This window comes from Macrobrachium rosenbergii, chromosome 5 (assembly GCF_040412425.1).
Source record: "Macrobrachium rosenbergii isolate ZJJX-2024 chromosome 5, ASM4041242v1, whole genome shotgun sequence".
Lineage (NCBI taxonomy): Eukaryota > Metazoa > Arthropoda > Malacostraca > Decapoda > Palaemonidae > Macrobrachium > Macrobrachium rosenbergii.
Window position 1 is genome coordinate 38,398,655 of NC_089745.1, and position 22,396 is coordinate 38,421,050.

General features: G+C 35.2%; 1 protein-coding gene across 1 annotated transcript in view; it reads right to left on the minus strand.

Annotated features, from left to right (window-relative positions):
• The window catches only part of Cht7 (chitinase 7), a 234,581-nt gene that overhangs the window by 159,864 nt on the left and 52,321 nt on the right, over positions 1-22,396 (minus strand). The window contains exon 3 of the mRNA XM_067104046.1: positions 4,467-4,634. The gene's annotated coding sequence lies outside the window, so the exon portion shown is untranslated. The remainder of the gene's footprint in view (positions 1-4,466; positions 4,635-22,396) is intronic.

Below are 22,396 nucleotides of genomic sequence, written 5' to 3' on the forward strand. Positions count from 1 at the left end.
TTTCCCCTCCCCCTCCCCTTCCCGCCTATCTCCCCCGGTTACCTGCGGGGATTTTGACCAATCAGAAGGCTGGGAAATAAGACCAAGGCGTTGCAAGTGACCAGCAATGGAAGGAGCTGTTAACAGGAGTCCTAGGCCCTATCCGCAAAGCAAAGCAAAGAAGGACTTCCTCGTTTTTCGTGAGTTTGGTTGTTTCAGAAGGAGGCAGAATCCTTGGATTCCTTCTAAGAATGTAAGAGGGGGAGGGGGGATGCAGCCGTACTGCTACTAATATTATAGTACCACTAGTATTCATAATAATGGCATCGGTTGCTGCTGTTGGGTTAATATATCAACAGTAATAAAAATAACGCTGCTGCTGCTAATAATAATAATAATAATAATAATATAATAATAATAATAATAATAATAATAATAATAATAATAATTATTATTATTATTATTATTATTATTATTATTATTATTATTATTATTATTATTATTATTATTATAACCATACTTCAAATTAGTAATTTCTGAAATTAAAGTGATACATTTTTGTGTGAACTAGTAAAGCAGAGAGAGAGAGAGAGAGAGAGAGAGAGAGAGGATATTTCAGTCATTTTTGACGACGTGTCATTAGCAAAAATTTTTAGGAAATAATCACGAGTGAGAGAGTATTATTAACAGTATTGCTTTAGCGGATAATGTCACCATTGTCATTCATCTTCATTCGTTTTCATTCATTTTCATTATCACCATATAACCCCTAGACTGCTGAATCCCTGATATTCTTCTGTATGGGAATCTCATGTTAATTTCGTATGCGAAAGGTCTATCTGTATAAGACTGGTGTCTCCCCATCTCTGTTCCTTTGGTATAAAATAAAAGTATAGTTTGATGCCACAATTCTAACTCGCAATTTTGTGCATCAAGAAGAAAAAGTTGAGTTAAACCTTTCAAAGAAAATTATCAGAACATAAGATGAAATTATCTACGAAGCCTTGGACGATACTGAATACCTTAAAGAATAACTGAATACATATTCATAATTCATACATTCTTGACTTTCTAACGCAAGAATACCAGCCCATTTTGAATAGCGTTATTCTGGGTGTAAAACCAAAATCTATTTGCTTAAGCCTAAATTGTAACGATACTGATAAACGAATCAGGATTTTACTTCAAGTTCAGTCAGTCACTAAAAAAAAAATATAAAACCGTTATGACGTAACTTCAAAAGAATACAATACTGGAACAAAAATGCAATAAAAAAAAACCCTTTGTGGAAATGTGAAAGCCCAAGGAATTTATGACTGTATAACTGTACATTTACGACCGTGTATTCAGCTGCTTTCCACCTTAAAATAACACCTAACTGTAATGTGATAGTTATAGGACCTGTAACGTATCAATGAGAGGGAAATGAGACATCATACGTAACGGCTGGTATTTAAAAAAAAAAAAGTATCAACACTGAAAAAAATTATTAGGTAAAATGGTCAGAAAATCATGTTTGGGATTAAGTACTGGTTATTCACAAAATATCTAATACACAGGTCCTCTAACGGACTCTCATATTTAACATCAGGTAGGGGAAACGATAACATTTGATACATTACCGCCAAATACAGACCTAGCACGGGAAATGATGCTGAAAACTCAAGAAATGATCATGAAAATTCTAGAATACTTAAAACTAGAATACTGAAAACTCTAAAAATACTGAAAACTCTAGAAATGATCATGAAAATTCTAGAATACTTAAAACTAGAATACTGAAAACTCTAAAAATACTGAAAACTCTAGAAATGATCAAGAAAATTCTAGAATATTTAAAACTAGAATACTTAAAACTAGAATACTTAAAACTAGAATACTGAAAACTCTAGAAATGATCATGAAAATTCTAGAATATTTAAAACTAGAATACTTAAAACTAGAATACTGAAAACTCTAAAAATACTGAAAACTCTAGAAATGATCAAGAAAATTCTAGAATACTTAAAACTAGAATAATGAAAACTAGAATATTGAAAACTCTAGAAATGATCAAGAAAATTCTAGAATACTTAAAACTAGAACACTGAAAACTCTAAAAATACTGAAAACTCTAAAAATGATCATGAAAATTCTAGAATATTTAAAACTAAAATACTGAAAACTCTAAGAATAATGAAAACTCTAGAATACTGAAAACTAGAATATTGAAAACTCGGAAAATAATACTGAAAACTCTAGAAATGATAATGAAAATTCTAGAACACTTAAAATTAGAATGCTGAAAACTATAAAATACTGAAAACTCTAGAATACTGAAACTCTAGAAATAATACTAGAAACACTAGAGTACTGACAACTCTAGAAATAACACTAAGAACTCTTAACAATTAGAAACTAAACCTGCAAGCTTAAAAAAAGAATAATTTTACGATTAAAAAACTGGGAAATGCAACAAAAAGAAATTCTCAAATTAACGATATCTTTCTTACAGACCTCTAATCTTTAACAACACGTAATGATACAGCGTAAAAAGAAAGCTATAACAAAGAATTACAACTGATTGTATTTCTTAAAACAATCACAAGAAATTTTAGCAGTTGAGGACCTTATAAATATAACTGCAATTTTCTTTTAAACAGCTATTAAGTCTAATGAATCTCCTGGTCTCATTCAAATCGAAACTTTGTTGCCTTTGACTATATATTTCTATATGTGTGTGTGTATAATATATATATATATATATATATATATATATATATATATATATATATATATATATATATATATATATATATAATATATATAAAATAAGGTGCAACATAGGTAACGCCCTTTGTTTAAGTGGAACAAAATTAAAGCCTCTTTGATTATCCTTTATTTTTTCGAACATGAATGTATTGCCACAGGTTAATAGATTAATATAATATATTAACAAAATTAATATAATGCTTATTCGGTTTAATAATGCGGCATAAGTAACGCCCTTTTTAATTTTATATCTTATAATGTATATTTTCTTTATTATTTTCTTTAATTAATTTGCTAAATCTTCATTTTTCAGATATTTTATACAACCATGAGATTAACAAAGGAACAGAGAGTAAAAGCAATTCAATTGTACTATCAAAACAATAAAAATGGTGCTGAAACCGCAAGATAATTATCAGCTGAATTTAACATCCCAAGGGTACAAAGCCGAAATATCATTTGTATTGAACATTATTAAACCAAATAAGCATTATATTAATTTTGTTAATATATTATATTAATCTATTAACCTGTGGCAATACATTCATGTTCGAAAAAATAAAATATAATCAAAAAGGCTTTAATTTTGTTCCACTTAAACAAAGGGCGTTACTTATGCTGCACCTATATATATATACATATATATATATATATATATATATATATATATATATATATATATATATATATATATATATATATATATATATATATATATATATATAAATTCAAATCAAAACTTTGTTGCCTTTAACTATATATTTCTATATGTGTGTGTGTATAATATATATATATATATATATATATATATATATATATATATATATATATATATATATGTGTGTGTGTGTGTGTATTATTAAAAATTATTATACATAGTTTAATACGGATAAAGTAGCCCAGTGTTCTTATATATTTATAAAAAATTTTATCTGATATTTGCTTTAAAAAAAATTTCGAAAACCACTGGCATTTAGTTGTCAAGGAAACAATACCCCACCCATGAATATTAAAAAAAAAAAAAAAAAATGAACACAATATGAAACAACTGGCCGAAACAAACGTTTCATTATTATTTCATTCATTTCCAACTAATTCTTTTTATTTCTATTTATTTTCTCTTTTTCCATTTGCTGTCTCTTCTGCTGAACAGCAGGAGAGGATGCCTCTGAATCTGTATAAAAATCTTGCCCACATCAGCATCTGGAAAAGATTTAATTGATCTGATTCCTTTTACGAAATTTAGGCTGCCGAGTCAAGCAGTGTGTGGGCACTCTCAGCCATTCTGGGATTAAGGCAGTGAAACGGGAGTTGGAGCAGTTGGACAGCAACACAAAGAGTAAAGAGAATAAAAGATTAAGTACAAGGTTCTAAAAGTGGAATTGGGAGAAATCTCCACACCTGTATTAAGAAATAATAATTAGAGATATTGGAAAGCGAGACCGAAGAAAGGAAGCGGGAAAGGAGGTCAAGTAATAGGCTTAAAATCTGAGTGTAGCTAGGGGCCAAAAGGACGCTCCAACCACTATTTCTTAATGCCCACAGTGCGCCATGTGAAGTGCTCTAACGGCACTGCCCCGCTACCGAGGATGAAAGTTACAGTGAAGCGAATGAAATCACTCTGTTCTGTTACTTGTGTGACTGTACTGCTTTCCTGACTCGGGAGACCACCATCGGTACTAGTGACTCGGAACCTAGTCCTAGGTCAAACCTCAACATGACACAACTATTCATACCTTGAAGATAAATATTTAGCGTCCTAAAACAGCATCTGGCGTTATTAAATAGTCATTCTTGCTTCGGATAATATTTTTTGTAGCGTTCCCATTTCAGGAAGTGAAGTGACGTGGTGATTCAGGGTTTGTCTGAGACCTCACACTTCAGTAGAATATTCCTCACGAAAACTGAAAGAAGAGGAAATCACGATGAGCGCTTTGACTTTCGAGCACCGTGGGGATTTTCTGTTTCACTTTTTTTCATTGCATGTGGAAGTCATAAGTTCATTTGACGTGTAAGCTCCGCACCGCAAGCATCTGCTGGACTTATATAAAAGACTAAAGGAAATGAAAAAGCCGAAATAAAAAGAAACTTAACGAAAAGAGATGTCTTGGAACACAAGACGCACGAATCGGTATATTTCGACAGCACCTTGGATAGTTAAGTGACCGCCAAACACCTGTGATTACGGAAAAAACCACTTTTTATAGTCCCTTCTCAAAAATCCATTGAGACTCTCTTGATCTGAGTAGGGAAATAGTTACTTAGTGAGTCACACCTACTGTAGTGTAGAGAAGGACATGAGTCTAGCAACCTCGTCCCAAAAAGGTCTAACCAGGAGCTTAAAGGTTAACACATTCTGAAGTCACCCTCACCAAAGGGGAAGAATATATATATATATATATATATATATATATATATATATATATATATATATATATATATATATATATATATATATATACACACACATATATAGGCCTATGTGTGTGTGTGTGTGTAATTGTCATAGTCACAATGCCCTCTTAACTTCTCGAATTCTTCACCCTTTTTGGATACGTTTGTCACTACAAAGCCTTAGATCCATATATTTTTTTGTTGTGACAAGCGTATCCAAAAAATGTGACGAATTCAAGAAGATACTAGGTTACTGTGACTATTACAATTACATACGTATTGGGTAAAAAAGTGGCCAGTAGATTACACAGTATATACATATATATATACATACACACACACACGTTAGTCTACACTGAGAAGAATTGACAATGTTCCGTGTTCTCATTAATCTACGGGTTTCGCACTGACGCTTTCGAAAGAAGCTCGACAGGTATTTGATAAATCTAAGCTTCCCAAAAAGAAAGTCAAATACTTTATTAGCTTAACTTTCAACGCTCAAAATTCACTACGAAACGAAAACTGAAGACAGATTTTATTCATGAACACATTTCCCGCGCGAGAAAACCCGAGAAATCTCCGACAAAACTCGTTATTAGTACCACAATGATGTGCGAGATATAAGCTTGGTAAATAATCAATAAGCAGAAGCAGCCAACAACGGATCATAGTGTTTATAAAACCAATACAAATGATAATGCTAAAGTTTTTATCACAACAAACTTCCTCGGGAGATAAAGCAGAAAAGGAAACTCTTCAGCCCTAGCCTCATAAACTCCCCAGTGAAAAAAATGAAAGGGAGAGGGTTAAAAGCAAAGTAGATATTTATTGATAATATTTGGTAATAATTAGTTTAGAAACATCTCTGACGTTTCGGGGTTCTTGTTGCAGACGAGGGTAATGGTCAAGGATTCAAATAAACAGTCTGATGTACTATTAAACAAAGTAAAGCTAAAGACAATTAAAAGTGTAAAAAAAAGGGGGGGGAAATCAGTGTCAGTTTAAATAATGTAATAGCAGCATGAAAGAGAAAAGCTGTAAAGTAAAAGTGTATCAAATTAAAACGCTCCGCATCTCACACGAATAGTGTAGTGTGCCCGTAACTGTGTGTGGAGTGAGTGCTTAGGAACCAGGAACCAGGAACCTCTTCTTCTTCTGTCAGAATTGTGTACCACTCTGAGTCTCTATACTTTCCTCGGGAGACTGGCAGATTTGAACATTTACGCCGCTGATAAGCAAGAATTTATGGCCTGTCTTTACAACTCGTGGACGAACTCGCTTGCATTTTCAAGAGCATTCGCACATGCTGTCATTTTCGTCGGTTTCGGAACCATCTGCAATATCTCATGAGGTACGGCGGAGTTTTCTCTTTTTCTGATTTTTAGAAAACTTTCTTTTTCAAGTGTTCGAGATTAACTAAGCGCGACTCCTCTTCCGTTTTACGAGAATATTTCAAATTTTTCTTAATAGACTATGAAAGGTTAAATTAAATATCATTATTATTGTTGTTGTTCGTCTTATCAATAATAATAATAATAATGATAATATTAATATTAAAAATAATAATTAATTTTACCTTTATGATTTATTTGATTTGATTTTGAAAAGAGGGAGTTGGAGTGGTTGGACAGCAAGATACAGAAATCCAGAAAATAAAGGGGATGGAGTACAAGGATCTAAAAGTGGAACTGGGAGAGAGGCTGGACAGCAAGACTGAACTAAGGCAGCAAGAAGTGGGGTAAAGCAAAATGCTAAAAGGTGGGTGCAGCTAGGGGCCGATGGGACACCCTTTAGCATTGCCTACAGGGTACCAAGTGCGGTGCACTGACGGCACAACACCCCTACGGTGGACCTTTCATAATACTCCAGAACTGATCAGACTTTACGAATCAACTCTCGAATGAAACATGTCAGAAAGCTCCTCCATTTTTGCGAGTTACTTCGGACAAAGATATATCACGCACCGCCTTTAATTCTGTCTTATACTAATTCTAATTCTGTATTGTACATTTAATAAGAGTATTCCTTAGAAGATCTTGCGTGATGGTTTTGGCCACAGATTATGCATTTTGGTGTTCCACAATTCCACAACGGTGTGAGGTCATTAGATACACAGTACGGACACTTTGGGTCGTGCGGCACTGTTTGTGTTTATGATTCTACTGTATATTTTAACTATTTCTTTGCATTAGAGAGGGTTGTGTACACATAAGATCCTACTTCTGTGATTTGTCTACAGAGTTTTTATTCTCACATAAGTTTTGTTTATCAAACTTTATGAATTAAATTGAATTGAAATGAATACAGAATTCAGGCCAAAGACCAAGAACTGGGACCTATGAGGTCATGCAGCGCTGAAACGGAAATTGACGGTAAAAGGTCTGAAAGGTGTAACAGGAGGAAAGCCTCGCAGTTGAACTGTGAATATTGTGAGGAGAGGGCGGAAAGTAAGATGGAAGAAAGAGAATATGAAGAAAGGGGTTGCAGCTAGGGGAAGAAGGTACGCTACAAAGAACCTTAAGTAATTCCTACAGTGCACCGCATGAGGTGCACTGACGCACTAACCCCTAAGGGAGATCAAATTTTATGTTTGCAGTCCTCAGTGACGTTTCCTTTTTCAACTTGGGACACTGCAGAGTTCAAGGTCTTGTACGCTGTCGTATCTTCTTTTTTTTCTGGGGGTGTGAATCACGTACAATATTTTTGTTAACTGGCTTTTATCAACATATCTTGGTAAAACTACAGTTCCTTGAAAACAGTTTGCCTTTTCATTTTGGTAAACTCTGAAATTTACATGATTTAATATTGTGATTCAAAAAGCATTCTGTGATTGTTGTAGTCGTGTATTCTTTGGTTTGTTTGAATGACATCTTTTTGGATAAGTATCTCCTGAGGAATTTATTTTTTTTTAGTCTCAGGGTGATGTTCCTTTGTCTGTTTTAATCAGTAAGAACCTTGAACGATTTTAGAATAGAACAGAATATAGAATTTAGGCCAAAAACCAAGCACTGGGACCTACGATGTCATTCAGGGCTGAAAGGGAAATTGAGAGAAAGAAGGTTTGAAAGGCGTAACAGGAGGAAAACCTCGCAGCTACGCTATGAAACAATTGTTTGGAGAGGGTTGAGGAAACCAAGATGGAAGAGAATATGAACGGAGGTACAGTAAATGAATGAAAGAGGTTGCAGCAAGGGGCGAAAAAAAGGACTCTGCAAAGAACCTTAAGTAATGCCTACAGTGCACCATGTGAGGTGCAATGACGGCACTAACCCCGCTACGGGGTTGAACGATTTTAGGTTCTCAAGAGGGAGTAAAAAGTGGGTCAAGGTTGGGTCTGTCTTATATACAAGTCTAATTAATATAAGCCTCAGCCCATCTGGAGTGAGGATGGATGGATGTATGACATTTAGGGCAAAAGCCCAGGCACTGGGACCAAGAACGGACTCTGGAGTGAGGAGTCTGTTCCAACTACTATATGTAAGTCCCATGGGTCACCAACAGTATCGAGGGTTACTCAAGTGATATTAAGGAAAGTCTGAAAACCTTTTCGCCCAGCCTTCCGTGGAGCTCCTCCACCGATGACTCTAGTAGAAGTTGACTCCCAAAAGTCTCCTCCCTCTCTGCCCCAAAAAAGATGGCACCATCAAGGTTAGGGTGGGTCAACTGTAGGCTAAAGTTTGTTGGTGGGACTGTGAGCATTACACGAACATAATATTACCTCTCTGAACAGCCAGAAACCACCCAAACCAGCCCACCCTTGGAATCCATAGGCCTGTGCCATGAGACAGTCCCACCTTTGAGATATCAGTATGACTGACATATTATTATTATTATTATTATTATTATTATTATTATTATTATTATTATTATTATTATTATTATTATTATTATTATTATTCAGAAGATGAACCCTATTCATGTGGAACAAGCCCAGAGAGGCCACTGACTTGAAAGTCAAGCTTCCAAAGAATATGGTGTTCATTCGAAAGAAGTAACAGAAGGTAATGGGAAATACAGAAAGAGATCAGTTATTGGAAAAACAGATAAATTAACAAATAAATAAATAAATCAAAATGTACGTAAAATATTAAAATACAAGTTGAATTGTATTAGGGCAGTAATGCATTGCATCATCGCCTGAACTTCTGAAGTTCCAATTTCACCACATCCCCTGGGAGGCTGTTCCATGATACTTCTCATGCCCAAACATTATCGAAAATGAACTGCGATCCTAGCAAAGCAATGGTATCCCTCCTTTATAACCAGGACGTTGAAAAGAGGGAGATGGAGAGGTTGAAGAGCTAAAATAAAGAGGTCCGGAAACCTAAATGAGATGCAGTCAATGGCTCTAAAAGGTGAAACTGTGGGACACCCAACAAAACAGCTATTTGATGCAGCAACAGTTAAAAGAGGTTGACCCGCATAACGGGAGAAAGCTGACAAAATATGAAAGAGGAGGAGGAAAAACGAGAAATTTAAAAACAATATAGAGAGATATTTAGAATCTAACAAGGAGGAAAAAGAAGGTAATAGGAAGCACAGAAAGAGGAGATCAGTTATAAAGTTGTTAAAACAAAAAAGAAACAGTGCAGAAACTCACAAAACATTCAGTGATGTCTCGAGAACAACAATATATTCATGATACAACTCTCTCGAATATGCAATGAACTGAGCACAAGGAAAATGTTATGCTGCTTCTTATCATAAGAGAGTTTATGCAGGTCCACCCGACAGTCTTTGGGGCCACCATTCTCCCCACCCCACCCCACCCCACCCCACCCCACCCCAAAATAAAATAAGATATACAATAAAAGCAAGACATTTATCCGGTCTAGGCATCAAAAAACATGATGACAATAAGAAAAAAATTTATTGTGCGTTTTTTTTTTATTTCATGAAGGGGGAAAACCACATCCTAAGCTTTACTCTGTACACTATTTCGATCTTACTGACCTTCGTGGCTGGGCACGACCGGGCATTGACCTTACAAAACCTTCGGGGCGAGCGAGAGTATTGCTGATTCGAGATATTGAGAATAAACAGGACTGTATAGACGTGTAAAAAGTTACAAACATACATTCGTGCGTTCGTGCAAAATAATACTGGCCGTTAGGATAGCACAGACAAGTAAACACACAAACATACAGAAATACATGCGTGTATTCGTGTAAATCACTGCTAGGTCGTTACGATAGCACAGACAGGTAAACACATACAGAAATACATGCGTGTATTCATGTAAATTACCGCTAGGTCGTTACGACAGCACAGACAGGTAAACACATACACATACAGAAATACATGCGTGTATTCGTGTAAATTACCGCTAGGTCGTTAGGATAGCACAGACAGGTAAACAGATACAGAAATACATGCATGAATTCGCGTAAAACAATACTAGGTCGTTAGGATTCCACAGACGCGTAAACAGAAACAGAAACGCAATAGGTCGTTAGGATTGCACGAACAGGTAAACAGATACAGAAATACATGCGCGCATTCGTGTAAAATAATACTTCTTCCAGGGCGTAAAGAATGAACGCAAGGAACAAATTGGATGTTACTTCGAGACTGTTCACGAAACGACAAGTAAAAATGAGATGTGCATTATCAAAAGGTGAATGAAGAAGACGAGACATAGATTTAATCTTCAGATAAGCAGATCGCGTGAAAGCCAGTCTTACTGGACTCTTGGCAAAGGCATGATAGACATTTACCTTATAAGACCAAAAAGAATTCAACGCGATTGGCAGAAAGCACAAAGGCTAAAACAGCGGTTTCTGAGGATCAGTGACATTCTCTCTCTCTCTCTCTCTCTCTCTCTATCTAATCTCTCTCTCTCTCTCTCTCTCTCGCTAATCCTTCTAATCATATATGTAAAACAGCATTTTTCAACACGGTTGGCAGAAAGCACAAAAGCTAAAACAGCGGTTTCTGAGGATCAGTGACATTCTCTCTCTCTCTCTCTCTCTCTCTCTCTCTCTCTCTCTCTCTTTCTGCTAATCCTTCTAATCATATATGTAAAACAGCATTTTTCAACACGATGGGCAGAAAGCACGAAAGTTAAAACGCAGCGGTTTCTGGAGGTCATTGAAACTCTCTCTCTCTCTCTCTCTCTCTCTCTCTCTCTCTCTCTCTCTCTCTCTCTCTCTCTCTCTCTCTCTCTCTTTCTAATCCTTTGAATTATAAATGATAAAACATCCTTTTTCTTATCACAATTATGCATTTAACTTACTCTACTCTACAGATACACGTAATATTTTTTCTTTCATAGATTCGTCACCTAGGATATAGATAGACAGATAGATAGACAGATGGACAGAGATAAGTAAATAGAAAGATAGGGAGGTAGACAGATAGCTGTCTTCTGTGGATCTGTGGCCTTTACCCTTGGCCGTCAAAGGTTAACCTCGGGAAATTTACTTTCTTACAAGTTTGTCATTATAATTTATCAATATAAAATGATATCCAACAAATGAGTAGCCAGCTCTAAATAAAATAAAACCGATGGAAACCCAAGTTTTTATAATGAATAAAATGGTCTCCAGTAATTACAGATACACACACACACACACACACACACACACACACACACACACACACACACACACATTCAAACAGTTTATTTCAGACTTAGTTGGCCGAGGAAATCATTTGACTAACTATTATAACTCAATTTCTGTGCACTGAATTTCATGATTTCCAATGAAGGCTCAAACTCCTAAAAGTTATATTTATACAGATCCAGACATATACACACTCACATAAACATATATATGCATATATATTATTTATATATATATTATATATATATATATATGTGTGTGTATTATATATATATATATATATATATATATATATATATCTACACACACACACACACATATATATATATATATATATATACAGGAATATAGATGGATAGATAGATAAGAGTATGTATGTGTGTGTGCCTGTGTGTGACACTTTCCTCTCGAGTGGAACGGGAACATTACGTCGAAACCCACTTTAGAAGTAAATGATGCACCTAGCAGATAATCAACTGCGGTGAGCTGCATCTACAGCCAAGGTGAAGAAGGCAAGGGATTAGTAACCCCATCCCATAATAAATGCTGAGAATTTTAGAGGTAAACACTACCCGGAGCCCCCAACCCCTATAAAAAAAAAAGTATATCTTAGTTTAACCAGACCACTGAGCTGATTAACAGCTCTCCTAGGGCTAGCCCGAAGGATTAGATTTATTTTAAGTGGCTAAGAACCAATTGATTACCTAGCAACGGGACCTACAGCTTATTGTGGAATCTGAACCACATTATGACGAGAACTGAATTTCTATCACCAGAAATAAATTCCTCTAATTCTTCATTGGCCGGTCGGAGAGTCGAAATCTGGGCAAACAGCGTGCTAGCCGAGAGCTCTACCCACCCCTCCAATGAAGAATTGAGGGTTGGAGTGTTGGACAGCAAATGAAAGAGATCCGGAAAATAAAGGCAATGAAGCACAAGGATCTAAGGGGGAAGTGGGACAAGACCCCACTGTTGCACTAATAGGTAAATTGGAGAGGTTGGACAGCAAGACGGAGGAAAGGAAGCGGGAACGGAGGTAAAGTATAAGGCTAAAAAGTGGGTGGAGCTGGGGGCCGAAGGCACGCTGCAAACACATATTTAGCTATGCCTACAGCGGACCACGTGAAGTGCACTGACGTCAATACCCTATACGGGAATAAAAAAAAAAAAACAGAATACAAGAGCAGTAATGGACACCAAAATAAAAGTTTAATGATGAACAAGTCGAAAATAAACTTTAAGACCACGTTTTGTATCAAAACCGATATGTGAATTATGAATTCAGGTCAAAAAAAAAAAATCGAATTACGTGACTTAAATAAGACGTTACCATCTTGTGGACCGGGAGGTCAATGCCGCCGTAAACCGTAACTTGCCTGGACCCGACTGATATTGGTCCAAGCATTCGTAAACACGCGAAAGGCTGAATCATTAGAATGTTGAATCTTCCGCCGCGACCATAAATTTTAAAAATTCCGATCAACGAACACCGTCAGAGAGACGATAAATGTCACCTGAAGGGGTCCCCACTTATGCCAACATCATATCACCTGAAATTTCGGCCGACGTCAAAATTCATGGAAATCTGTATTAGAGTCTTGGCCAGTTCTCAGCTGAGATAATGAGGGGCTTGGAATTAAGTTGGTATATTGACGAAACTTCGACATTCAAAACATATCTATTAATTCGTAGAAAAAATCTCTCTCTCTCTCTCTCTCTCTCTCTCTCTCTCTCTCTCTCTCTCTCTCTCTCTGGTTATCTGCAAAATGCTGACTAAAACCAAGAGTTTGCAATCCTTAATTTGTGATTCTACAACTTATACACAACCTTTATAATTTCATAGTTTTTTATTTTTCATGTAACTTCATTTACTACTACTACGATTATTATTATTATTATTATTATTATTATTATTATCATTATTATTATTATTATTATTATTATTATTATTATTATTATTATTATTATTATTATTACGCTAATGTATTTCTCTTTACCGAAATATGAACATTGACGAATAATTGTTCCCATATTTATTTGCAGCAGAAAAGAATTATAAGGAAAATAGAGAAGACTCGTTATAAACTAATAATAAAAATAATAATAATAATAATAATAATAATAATAATAATAATAATAATAATAATAATAATAACTGTATCAGTTTTTCTTAAAAGTACCAACACGCTGAAAAATTTCGTACTTCTCATAACTGTTTTCAAAACAGGACTTCCGCTAGTTCGCCCCTCTACATATAATACAGTTAGCATTAAACTATAGGCCTACAGTATATGCTGATTAATACCTAATACCTATAATAATCATCATTTTTCAGCATGTTCGTACTTCTTAAGAGAAAACCGAAACAGTTATTATTATTATTATTATTATTATTATTATTATTATTATTATTATTATTATTATTATTATTATTATTATTATTATTATTATTTTATAATGAGTCTTCTCTATTTTCCTTAAAATTCTTTTCTGTTTCAGGTAAGTACTGAACAATAATTCGTCAATGTTCATGCTGCGGTAAGGAGAAATACATTAGCATAATAATAATAATAATAATAATAATAATAATAATAATAATAATAATAAATTATTTGAAAACGCTTACAATACACTATCACGACCACAGGAGGCAAAACAGGATATTGTTACTATAATTATCAGTAATAACGGTATGACGTTTCTCTCTAACAAAGCAAAGAGAGAAAGCATTCTAAAGAAATTAATTTCCATCAAAGGATGGTAGTGCTAACAATGCAAAATCACTATGTGTTTGTTAGAGATACTTACGTGGCCCCTTCCCACACAATGTTGTCATTAAACTACTTATTCGTGTCAAGGTGCCAAGTGCGAGGGTGACAAAGAATACGTGTGAAATGGAAAGAAGTAAGGACTCTCTCTCTCTCTCTCTCTCTCTCTCTCTATTATTCGTGCCTCTCTCTCTGCCTCGATCTCTCTCATTAGTGACTCTTTCTCTTATTCGTGACTCTCTCTCTCTCTCTCTCTCTCTCTCTCTCTCTCTCTCTCTCTCTCTCCGCACACATATCATATGTAAAATGAAACACTGGGTATAAATTCTAACCGGTTTCCTCTTTAAGCCAAAGACATTTTCTGAGAACTGGTGCCCAATGGTGGAAATATTGACCTCAAAAGCTTGTAACCAGTGCACGGGACTTTCCCCTAACCTCTCCCCCCCCAAAAACCTGTCTTCATTCACACTTATTAAGTGTGAATACTAGGTTTAAACAATCTAAATATTTGTTTGTACTGTTATCATAGTGTGTATGTATTTATGTGTACAAATATATATGCATATATATATTTATACATCTATATATAATATACATACATACAGTACATGTATATACTGTATATATATATATATATATATATATATATATATATATATATATGTATATGAATATATATATATATATATATGTATATATATATATATATATATATATATATATATATATATATATATATATATATATGTAATGTCATGATTTGCACCTAAGTACTTCATTTTCCTTATGGCACATGTGCATATATAAATCACATGTCAGCCTGATTACCTACATATATATATATATATATATATATATATATATATATATATATATATATATATATATATATATATATACACACATATATATTATGCATTTATGTTTCTCCTTCTCATGCACAGCTTGAATGCATATGCGTGCATATCTCAATCAAGTATGTATAAGTACACTTATCACAATTTACTTTATGGGTATACATACATAATACATACATATATATATACATGTATATATATATATATATATAAAGCTTTATAAATTATAATTTTCATTATAAAAAAAATTCCTGTTATTTTCCATCGTAAAAAATAATCAGATTACCTCAGGGAACATATCATTAACCACTAGCTTAACATGACATTCTTATACCAAAACTGAACCAAACCGTAGCGTAGCCTAACCAGCTAATCTCTCCTGCTCGGGTAAAGCAGATTAATCCGTAACTCATGAATGATTATTTATCAACACTTCCAAATCATTCCTACCTTTATTCTGAGTTGGTGTTTCTCGTTCCTCTTCTAAGAAATTCCCTGTGGTACCCAACTCTCGCAGAGAAATGGCGTATAGTCACAAGTAACAAGCACGAGTAACAGGGATTCTGATTAGCTCACTGATTCAGTACTTCAAATGCTCCGGAAATGATTTGGTGGTAGAACTATGAACTGAGGAACCTGATGATGATATACTTAAACAAAAATATCAGTTTTACAGGCATCAGAGATCCACGAAGACCACTCGCGGACGCGTGGGGCAAAACAACAAAACACTGAAAACGTGGCAAATTCAGAAACATTCAAAATCGGAATGTTTCAGTGAATAAAGCGACATGTAGAAAAATGAGGGTACCGTTAAATATCTTGAATCGAATTTTTTGTGAAAAACATCAACCATATTTAAGTTGACCAAATGCCAAAGAGGAATCGAACGAAACCTGTCACAACTTGAACAGCATGAAACGTAAACACAATGTAACTTAGAAATTAGAATTGACGGACATTCTACGTGCTGCCACAGAGTCATTAAAACATAGGTTGAGTTATTGACTTATAAATATTATGACATTAAGTCAAGCACTTGGACACTTTCAGCCGTTCACTGTTTAAAACAGTGATAACAGGGAGTTGAAGTAGATGGACAGCAAGGGGAAGAGGAAAAGGTTAAAATGTGGGTTGCAGCTAGGGGCCGAAGGGACGCTGCAAACACCTATTAGTAATGCCTACAGTGTATCAAATAGTAATTTATTTAAGCAATAAGCTTCCAAAGAATTAACATTGACTTAACTATACTATCTTAGTTTTTCTAGAAATAACTTTATAGATGACGCAACCGTTCCCAGGAAAGATGACTGTCAAGAAATCTTTACTTAGTAAAAGGTTCCTTGACTTCATGAATTATAAGTGACCTTGCTGATACAGTTATTTGCTGTGTACGTTTTTCCCCTGTCATTCTTCAGTCAAAAAAAGGGGTTATTATTATACAGATATTAAGGTGGCATATTTACTCTCTACGTATTTCTTTCTACGAGTTACGACCGGTTTTGTCGCGAATTTTTTCCCACGACTGGGATGGTTGTAAGTCCCTGATGATATGGGACTGGGATGGTCAGGCCTGAAGGGCACTACCAGTAAACATCGAAGCGAAGGTCCATCAAGATCAGGCAGGGTTTTACAATTATATTTAAAAAAAAAATAGACTTTAAATTTAACATACATGAAACCTAACGCACACCCTTAAGGACCACGCGGTCGGGTACTAGACACAATGCTGAAGACTATACAAAAATCCTTAAAACTCAGAACATGCTTCTAAAAGCTACAATTTTGCACAAAACTTATTTTTTAACATTCAGGCTACACTTCAACCAAATATTAACCGGATTAAACCTCAGATGTCAAAAATGTGAAAGGATCAAACTAGCATACCAAATGAACCGGCTCTTGTTACAAAATGGACAACTTGTCTGGGGAGGTGACGATCTGGAGAGTGTTGTTCAGCTCACCTAAATGATTATGCCCTCGAGAGAGACGCATACTGCTCCTCTGTATGTCTCGTCGTCACCACGGTACCCTCTCAAAATTTCTATATAGGTTACTTTACTATAAAATATACTCGAATTATTTAAAAAAAGCCTCTCTGACATTCCTGACACAGACAACACAGGCAATTCGCCGGACACAAATAACAATCAAACATATTTACAGAAAACAGTGAACCACGAACTCAGCCGCCTGCTTACCACTCTCCCGCGCTTATCCTGAACCTTGTGAAGGATTGTCGAGAAAAAACGGATCCAATTTTTTCACAAGTTTTTTGTTTATATCTTTAGTACAATTACTGTATGAAAATGCAGTTGAGCTTAAGACTAATGCCAGCTTAACTGATTACCTCTGATGAGGTAGCCAGTTATGCTGAAATGCCACACATGATGAATTCAAGTAGCGCTTCCATTACCTAAAAACTCAACAAAAAATGGGAAAAACTGATCTTGAAAGCAGAACTTTTATTACCTGACAAACTCATACTCAGCGACTAAGTAAACCAAAATACTGTGTTGTCTCTCAGGAAAGTCCAAACCTAGAAGATATTTTCTGTCAAAATAAAACTTTTATCATCAAATAAAAGTAGCAGATTAGGCCAAGTCGCTAATATTAAAAACAGTAGTCTGGAAAAACTCGGCTTTCTTACAAAATTCTGTTATTACCCGATGAATTCGGGCCAGGAAAAACTGGCTTTTCTAAAACAGCCCACCATTACCTGACAGACAGACTCGACAGGCTGTGAAACTGGTTACTAAAAGAGCACTTTTATTATTTGGCAAACTTAGGCCTATGTAAAACTGTTTATGCTCCAACAAAGCTTCAGCTATTTCATAACACAAATGTAAACTCACCTTAGTTCTAATCTTAGTTATATTAAAGCTGTACTCTGTTCTGCCTGATGTAATCAGACATTAAAAACAAAATTGTTTACAAAAATCCTTGTTTTTCTTGCTTGATTAATTAGCTAGTTCGAATAAGTAGACTCGTTTTGCCGTTATCATTAAGAACTTTAGTATACGTCTAATTACCACTTATTTTGTACGTGATAATGTCCAATCTTTAATTTGATTTAAACCGTAGTGACAGGTTTAATAAACGATTCATTTGATGAAGTGCTTCTAATTACTTAATTCGCGCGAGAGGCGGAATCAAAAAGCAACGCTTTCACAGGTTGACTTCAGAAGCATGGCCTAGATTCTATGAATACTTCAAAATCATTGCAGCGAGAGAGGTAACTTCCTTTAAATCTTTGGATAAAATTACAGAAAAACGCCATGATTAAATTCATTTTGGACAAGTTCTGTGTTCATTTTCAAAAGCATGTATGTCAAGTTTTTGCTCAGTGGGACTAAAATCGCGCTTTTTTTCTTCAAATAAGTCATCCGCATACCTAACATATTATCAATAACTGTTATGGGGCCAAGGTTCGGGATCTAAAAATAAGAATAATGAAGACTTTTTTCTCCTTCAAGCCCCAAATGCTTAAGAATAAGAAGGAATTAATGCTTTTTTTTCCTAAGACTAAGAATAATGAAGACTGTTTTGCTGACGAAAGCGCCAAATACCTAAGAACAAGAATAATGAAGGCTTTTTTTCTCTCTTTTAAGACCTAAATGTCTAAGAATATGAATAATGAAGACTTTTTTTCTCTCTACAGAGCCGCAGTTACCTAAGAATATGAATAATGAATTTTTTTTTTTTTTTTTTTTTTTTTTTTTTTTTTTTTTTTTTTCAGAGCGCCAACCTGAAGCGAGCAGCCTCGTGCTCCTGGCCACCAATCCACTTCGGCACGTTCGAAGGAATAAAGTAAAAACCAGATCTAAGGCAAGACACAAAAAAAAACTCCTATACACAGTCTTACAAAACATGAGAAGGATATCCAAAGACGTAAATACAAGCGGCAAAAAAAACAATCTAGTGGGGCAAATTATCATTTAACCTCTAAGAGTTCAGTCCAACATTTTCAAGCATGTTTTTTTTAATGCCTTGTAGCAATAATGATGTCTTCGGCAAGTTTCACACCAGCCGTGCTGGTTCCTTCTCTCTCTCTCTCTCTCTCTCTCTCTCTCTCTCTCTCTCTCTCTCTCTCTCTCAACCTTACACGATAAACCTTAAAGACGAGAGAATAAAACGGGTGAGTATAGAATAAGAGAGAACAAAATAGATGAGACTAGAAAAAGAGAGAATAAAACGGGTGAGAATAGAAAAAGAATAACACAGGTGAGAATAGATAAAGAGAGAAGGGAACAGGTAAGACAACAAAAAGAGAGTATAAAGTAAGTGAGAATAGAAAAAGGAAAGAAAAGAACACGTGAGAATAGAAAAGAGAGAATAAAACAGGTGAGAATAGAAAAGGAGAGAATGAAACAGGTGAGAATAGAAAAGGAGAGAAAGGAACAGGTGAGAATATAACACAGAGAGACGAACAGGTGAGACTAGAAAAGAGAGAGAGAGAGAGAGAGAGAGAGAGAGAGAGAGAGAGAGCAAAAAACGTCATAATCCCAAATTTGCAATATCGATCGAACCGCTAGTGCTATCGAGGAGGGAAGCCTTGTGAGCCCGCCAAGTCCTTGGCGACGACAAGGAGGCGTTCGCTCTGCATGACATCTCATGGACGGTTGGGAATGATAATTGTCACCACAAAGACTGAGATATATGACCTCAACTGTGAAATGAACTATCCCCCTGAGGGAATGATAATTGTCGCCATATAGACTGAGATATATGACCCCAAATGTGAGAGGAACTGTACCCCAAGGGAGATGATAATCGTCGCTATATAAACTCAGATTTGTAACCTCAAGTATGAAATGAGCGCTCCCCATAAACACCGAAGGAATTGTAGGCTAAAGTTTGTGTGATAACGGAAGTGGTCATATTCTGTATGTGGAATGTCTTAAGTTTGCAGATGATATATTATTAATCAAGGAGAGTGTAGAGAAATTCAGTTGATGGTGAAAGTTGGTAAAAGTGGACAAATACATATGGAAACAGAAGACTCATTTTTCATTATTGTTTCGTATACTGCCGAATAAAAACACCAAAATGTTACATTAATTTTGTACCTTTATAAAAGAAAACGGAGACACGTAAAGATAAAGATAGAAATCAAAAATATTTTTTGAAGTTTCACGTAATTACGACATAAGTCTATCACTCGATACCACATATTCCACCAAGCCCCTGCCAAGCTTAATGCAGAATAATAATGATAATAACTGATATTTTTGTAATACCTTAAACTTCCTATCAGAATTACACAATTTCAGTAGATAAACTTTGCTTAAGATTTTTTTTGGTCTTATCCTGGGTTATCGAACATCGTTTCATAATCATTCAACCAAATAGTCAGTTCTTTCACCAGGAACATAATAGGAATGAGATTAGGTTAACACGTAGCGTACCTTTGAAAAAGCTATTATATTTCTCACGCGAGAAATGATTAGTGGTAGCCCGGTCACTGCCCACATCGGTTCACGTTTATTTCTTTCTTTCTTTAAACCTTCAGCTGAAAACCCGTATTTTGGGTAGAGTTAACAGACTATAAACCCATGAGGGGTCCAAAGGGAAATCAGCCTGCAGAGAGAGAGAGAGAGAAGTTACAGGAAAAGGTGACAGATTAAATAAATTATGATGGCATAGAGAATAAAAGCGATGCACCTGAAATTCAGGAGATGTCAGCAGCAGCAGAGAGCAGGAATGAATTTGCTCCCCGTGTAAATATCTGGAGATCAGGATATTCCACAGCTGCGCTAGGCAAACCATTCTACATTTTAGTTGCAGCCAAGATAAAACTCCTAGCAAACTGAGTAGTGTTAAACCTGATGCTAGAAAATGAAACACTGTTCTTAAGCGTCTTAGAATACAATGAATCTAGGATTGGGCTAAATATAACCTTCAGTAATCGAGGTTGTAGGAATCGAATCTATATCACACTAATATCAGGTTTAAATTTCACTCATCCCAAACACTGCATTGATACAGTGGATGTTGAATACCTACATCTATTCATTTACGCACAAGATTCGTGTATGTATGTATGTATGTATGTATGTATGTATGTATGTATGTATGTATGTATGTATGTATGTATGTAGATAGTTAGACGGATAGATAGATAGATTAATGAGTTACGTAACAATAAGTACATAAACAAGCAGCGTTAGTATGTATGCAGATAGACAGATAGATAGATTAATGAGTTACGTAACAAGAAGCACATAAACAACAGACATTAGTTCAACCAATCAGCGCCAACATACCAAAGAACTAAAACAAGTAACGAACTAGACTTATATAAGCAACTTCATGTCCGGTAAGTACATAAGTCAATCAGGTCGAGTGCATTTCACTTACTCTGAGTATCCTAAGTCAGTCCTGCGAGCCGGAAGCCCCTAGAAAAGATCCCCAGAAGGACAGACATAGGAAGTCGTCCTCCAGAGTCTCCGACGATTTAATTTGATTCCTGATGACACGTGAAGGGCGTGGCTATCCAGAAACTCGCTAGCTCGCTCAGCCGTTCAGTCGTTGAAGGGATTTCCTCTCAACGATCAGTTAATATCCTTGAAAGACCCAGAGCTGCTTATTATCTATCACTAACGGTACCCTTAGAAAAAAAAGGAAGGAGATCATTTGGGCTTTAATTACGTCAAACCGGAAATTGATTATATTGGCTCTGAATGCAGACCCTCAAGGCTCAGCTGTTGCCTCTTGTATATCACATTTAGAAGACTTTAAAAGTCATTATCGAAGTCTCACATTCAACCTGATTCCTTTTCAGTCAAAAGTTCAAGGTTTTTCTTTTCAGAATCGTAGTCAAAGTATCGCTCAGTATCCCGTCATTAGTGAATTTCTATTTTCCAAGTTAAATTGATTTTTTTTATACGGAAATGAAAAAAACAAAAAATGTACCTTCCGGAGATATGTCTCGCAGACTAACTGATAAATAAAATGTGTACTTTTAAACATAAAAACCAAACCAAATTGCCACGTATGTCGAATATCACCTTTGTAAGAAAAAAAAAAAAAAGTCGAATGAAAAAGCTGAACTGAAACTGGTTAAGAAAATCATTATTGA